A 6,040-nucleotide genomic window follows, 5' to 3' on the forward strand; every position below is an offset into this window, starting at 1 on the left:
TAGGGGTTTAGGGGAGACAATGAGACTGTTGAAAACAGAGATAAACAGAATTCAAGAAGAGAGAGAGAGTGGTGCGGAGAGTTGAATGTACTTTTTAACTTGGCCTTATCTGATATTTAGACCTGTTAATTTTAGTGTGCAAGTGTAGATACATGTGTCCTACCTGACAATGCGTTTTCAATTTGGTGTCCTACGTGTGTTATGCCACGTAAGATGCATGTATCTACTTCTTCAATTTTATACAAATTTAAATGACTACTTATGTAAGCTCAAAGTTGTAGTCTGCAAGGCGTAGATATCAGCTCAAGTCAAATTAAATGACACATTAACGTATTATGCTAATATACACCAACTTTCGATATTACTTCCCACATTGTTCTCTATCGAAGTCATTTTTGTTTTGTCCTGAATATTCTCATTTTTAATTATATTTCTTTCAACATAACCACATCAATTATAATTTATTTATTTATGTAGTTTTCAATTTCTAAACGCGAGAGTTCCAGACTAACCAACGATATTGAGTACTCTACCCGTACATACGACATAGTTGGAAAGAATTTCTTCAAATGCCTACTTTTAGTTATTTTCTTTTACTTTTATAGAAAGTGAGATCATTATTTGCTAATCAGCCTTACTTTTCTAATCATTCACTTTGTATAAGAATAATAGTACCTTACTCTTTAAATGATGTCACAAAAATAACTATCTTAAAATCTAAACAAACGATTCATCCTTTTTTGCTACCTTTTCTCTCTATTTTTTCCACCTAATATAACTTTAAGATCATGATTAATCCAAATTTTAATAGAAAAAATTACTATCAATTCATCTATAAAAAAATACTTAGTTTTTTTTTGATAGATTGTGTCGTATTGTCCATTAGAATTTTTAAACGGATAGCATGTTTGTCGTCAAACATCTCTCGAAAAAAGTACATACTATCTTTTATTGTATGTGTTCTTTATATAATTTTTATTTTCAATACTTGAGATTTAAAATTTTTAATTAACGATGAACGAATCATATTTATCGCGTTTGACTTGGTGGTACCGTTTTTCTCGATAATGCAACGCAATCAACTTATACCATTTTTTACCATCGAATCAAACTTTTGCATTTATTCTTTTTGCTTTTTATCATTTATGGAGAACATGATTTTCTTTTCTAAATCTCTTAAAACGACATATGTATAGAATTTTATTTCAAAAAAAAAAAAACTTCTCATGGAGGGAAGGTAAAGTAGAAAAAAAAAAGTGGTTGAATTCCTTTTCTAAAAGATGAATGGATCTTATCCTTCATACAGATTCCCTCCCCCTCCCCCCTGGTGCTGCCGCGTATAGTTTAGGATGGTCAATCGAACATTCTTCGTAAAAAAATTATATCATATATATAAATAAAATTATGAAATATATAGGTTAACGATTATTTCTATACATATATATTAATCTTGGACACCCTTAACGAAATTTCTGACTCCGCTAAGAACATGTGATTATGGGAATTTTAAATCTAAAACATCTCAACAATTTTCTGAAATTTAAGCTGGAGGTGGAATTTCTGAAGAAATTTTAGTATATGTTGGAAAACGTTATTTGAATAAGAAAAAAAACTTTTTAACATCTATTGGTTGGATGATTGTTGCATATTGTATTGTATTATCAGTTTAAATATAATATTTGTTTTAATTTTTATTTAAATTTTACTGTGACATATTGTTAAATTCATCGTTATAAATGAAAAGTTCTAGTCTATATAACAATTAATTTAATATGATTGTGTTGTTAGTTGTTACATTTTCTGTTATCAATGAAACCGAAAGAAAGAAAAAAAAAACAAGTGCCTTTCGTATAGATCGAGACTTGTAGCTTGATTCTTTACTCATTCCATACTGGGAAGAATTGCAGGAAATCGTTACCTTCTTTTTCCCTCATTTTGTCTTTGCTTAGTATCTAATAAACTTGTTTTGTTCTTTATTTTACCTTTCTATGATCGATAACAGTACTCTATATCATATTTTTTTCGTAAATTTTTCTTTAAAATTGTTAATATCTGATATTATATAACAACAAAAAACGATACAATTATCTGTATGAAATATCAACCATATATAATGTTATTAGTTTCACTCAAAAACTCTCAGAAATAAACTACAATATTCAAAAGCTAAAGACTCCAATTTCTTTCTTTTTTTAAATAAAAATTAGTTTTCCAGAAATAATCCAAAAGCTGATATACTCCATCACTTATGCATAGTTAGCATATCACAAAATATTATCTTCAATGTAACTATTAATTAATTCATTTACAATTTTAAATAGACCAAATTAATTAACTCTCGAATTCTCCTCTCAATAAAATACGTCGTCAATATTTTTAAAAAATATTTTTTTTACCATCAAATCACATTTTATCTGTTGCACAAATATGACCTATTTTATTTTTGCTATTAAAATTCATGTATACGACTAGTGCTGATATGCAAAACTGGATAAGAATAGAAAATTAATTAATGAAAAAAATTCACGAGCTCACTATGACTGACACCTTTATTTCACGTGAATTCTATTACTCATTTCAGCATTTTTTTTTAATTTCACAAATGTACAATAAAATCTATATAACATTAAAAAGGTAATAAAAACATCGTCCTTTTTTTAAAAAAATGAATTCAAAAAAATAAAAATTAAATATTGATGGCTCCTTATCATGAATGAATCAGATGATGTTGTACGCAAAGTTAGCATTAATTTGCAGTGTCGATGTCATGTACAAGGTTTACGTGATCATATTATAAAAGATTATAAAATTATAATTTGTGGCTATTTTGATTAGTCGAGTTATAATCTTGCACTTGATTTATTATAAATTTAAGTTTTATTAACTTGAGATTAAACGGAATTGAAATAGAAAATGATATTGTGTTTGGTTATATTTTTTTACGAACAATTACTCCAAAATAAGAGAAAATGGACCCTTGATCAACAATTCGAAATACTAGGGCAGTTAATTTGAACATCTGAATAGTGACCGGAAAAAAATGACTCATTAGTAGAAATAGTATTTTTGAGCCATTTTGCTAGTTGGAGGGCATTTTAAAGCCAAAAAACACATAACAACGAGGATATTTTGCTAGTTTGAGCCAGTTATTTTGAATAGTTCAAGAATATTTTTAGTTTTCCCCCCTACATAATTTAATGGTAAATTTGTTCTTTTTTCCTTATAAAAATATCTCTATGTTTATGTCATTAGGAAATAAGGATATATTTGAGCCGATTTAAGTAGGAATATATTTAAACCCAATTATTAGTGAAAGATAAATTTGAATCATTTCACAAAATGAGGCAAATTTGAATTTTTCTTTTCTCTTTTAAATAAATGAAAGTATATGGTTCAAATTAATATGCAATTATACATGGTGGAAGAATTCATCATATTATTCTACTTATTGCAAACATCCCTCGAGTTTGGTGGGGTCTAGCTAGTCCGTTTTAATTTGTTTGATTTATTTTGATTTGACATGAAATTTAAGAAAATTAAAAAAAAATATTAAATATTATAGTCTTAAATTAAAGATAGATCAAATTTTGATTTTGTGATCTTAAACATATTACGTGAAAAATTTAAATTAAAGAGTTGCTAAAAGAATGAAAAAAATCATTCTTTTTAAATAGACTAAAAAGTCAAACAACCTGAAACAAATCGGAAGAAATATCAAACTAGTAATTTATTTCCTATCAATTGAAGTCAATCTCCACTCTCAATTTTTCAAGGTTTGGGTGCGCACATAATATGATATAAATTAAAGATATGATTGCGTGAGGATAATATTTTATGTTGCTTTGTATATTTTTGAAAAAATTCGGACCACTCAAGATTAGGCTGAGCTCCTCTTGAAAGGACCTTAAATAAAACCATGCAAGCAAATTAGCATGCATATCACATACGAAAGAAGAAAAAATTAAAGCTATTAATAGATTCAACCTAATTGAAAAACGGAAATTACCAACCTGAGTTATGATGCAATAATGAAACTGTTTCATCCTTAATCAAAAGTTTTGGCCTGTTCGAACCGCAGGCTCCCTAATAGCAAGTGAGAAAAAAAAATAGAAATTAAGAAATCTATTACTTCTCTCTATATATATAGTTCATAAAAGTGATGTTTATTTGTGTGATTAAATCCTATACTTAGCTAGCGTTTGGCCATAGATTTCCAAATATATTTGGCAAATATTATTTGAGTGAAATTTCACCATGTGTTTGGCCATAGTATTTGGGAAATATATTTCAATTTTTTAAGAAATATGACTTATGCCCATAAGTTTTTAAAACTATCAAAACTAACCATAAATTTGTATTACATAGCAAAATAGAAATGTCGCGTAACAAGATTCATGACTTCCGCAACAAATCAAAAAGCATCATTACAGTAAGAAAATATATGTAGATTTTTACAAATTACCTTCAATTTGTTTCTCCACAGAGGATTGCCACAAAGCTTTTACTACGGTTGTTCAACTAATTTTTTGGGTATAAAAGCTCTTGTACATGTATGCTCTTTATAATAGAAAAATTTATTAATTGAGTTAGTTAGCAGATGGAGATTTGATTGAGTTGGTTGGTGTTAATAAATAAAGTGTTTTTGTAAAAGATAAAAGTTTGGTGTTAAATTTGAATTTTTAAAACTTTTCAAATAATGAGATTTGGCCCAAATACTAGAAAAAACTAGTATTTGGGAATTTGGGTTATTTGCCAAAAAATTTTGCCAAATAATGAGAAAGTGTATGGACAAACAATATTTGCCAAATTTTTTCCCAAGTTTTACTTGGGAAATCTATGGCCAAACGGGACTTAATGTCACGATCCAGACCGTCGTGATTGGCACCCACACTAACCATCCGGTGGGAGAATAACTACTACAACCCAAACCAAGCAATCAATCTAAAAACTAAGGCATATAAGTCAAATACTAAGGAAACAAAATAGAGTTTCCATAAACTATTACAAAAGTTCAACAATAACTAACAAATGCGGAAGAATTAACCTAGAACCTGAAAGTCAATGTACAAAAATTCTACAAACGACAAGTCTAAGAACAAGGGGTACAACCCCGAAACTAAACAACACCTTAAACAAAAAGTCTGAGTCCGAAAAGAGTGGACTTAAACAAGGAAGATCCATGGCAGCCTGAAAGAACTGGCTCACCCTTGAATCCGGTCACGCTCATAGTCACCTAGCTGGGGTCTATCAATAGTTACCTGAAAATGCCTTGTACTCAACAAAGAAAGAGCAAGTGCAGTATCAGTACACAACCACCGTGTACTGGTAGGATTACGCGGCTATCGTACTACGTGTAACATATCGAACATATATAATATCATCAACAAATACGAACAATGAACAACTTCACGATTCTGACATATCATAGTTATATCAATTTAGAGCAACATATCGTCTTTCCATATCAATCATCATTAGAAATAAACGAACTCATCACAAGTAGATACACAATACAATTCAATGGTCTTCTCACGGAACTCAATTTAATGGTCATCTCATAGAACCTAAACCCAAACAGTTAGCATGCCGAAACGTGGCAATCTGATCTCATATTTATGCCCGAACGTGGCAATCCGATCCAAGTTAGTTATGTCGAAACGTGGCAGCCGATCCCATGTTTTATGCTGGAACGTGGCAATCGATCCCATAATTATGTCAGAACGTGGCAATCCAATCCAAGTTAGTTATGACGTGATAACCGATCCCATATTTATGCCGAAACGTGGCAACCGATCCCAGTTAGTGTGTCAGATCGTGACACTCGCCCATTCAACAAACCATAATCACAATGTAATTCTCACAATCATACAACAAGAGGTGATTCATGGCATACATCTATCTCATTTACAACAAGTGTGATCAACATTGCAACATTCATACATATACAAGTATCATAATGAAGCAAGAACAAGCATACATCACACAATCATAGAATCACAACCATCACCTACCTCGAATCCAAGCTTGAATCCCTAAGGCG

The 6,040-nt window shown here is 29.9% G+C and overlaps 1 long non-coding RNA gene across 1 annotated transcript; it reads right to left on the reverse strand.

The window, feature by feature from the left end:
* Positions 1 to 3,655: 3,655 nt before the first annotated feature.
* Positions 3,656 to 4,651, reverse strand: LOC107062854 (uncharacterized). Its single transcript, XR_001474905.1, has 3 exons — positions 4,463 to 4,651; positions 4,011 to 4,083; positions 3,656 to 3,903 (listed from the first exon to the last, which is right to left on the reverse strand). It is a non-coding gene; the product is annotated as an uncharacterized lncRNA (long non-coding RNA).
* Positions 4,652 to 6,040: the final 1,389 nt, after the last annotated feature.

This window comes from Solanum tuberosum, unplaced genomic scaffold (genome assembly GCF_000226075.1).
Source record: "Solanum tuberosum cultivar DM 1-3 516 R44 unplaced genomic scaffold, SolTub_3.0 scf00274, whole genome shotgun sequence".
Classification (NCBI taxonomy): Eukaryota; Viridiplantae; Streptophyta; class Magnoliopsida; order Solanales; family Solanaceae; genus Solanum; species Solanum tuberosum.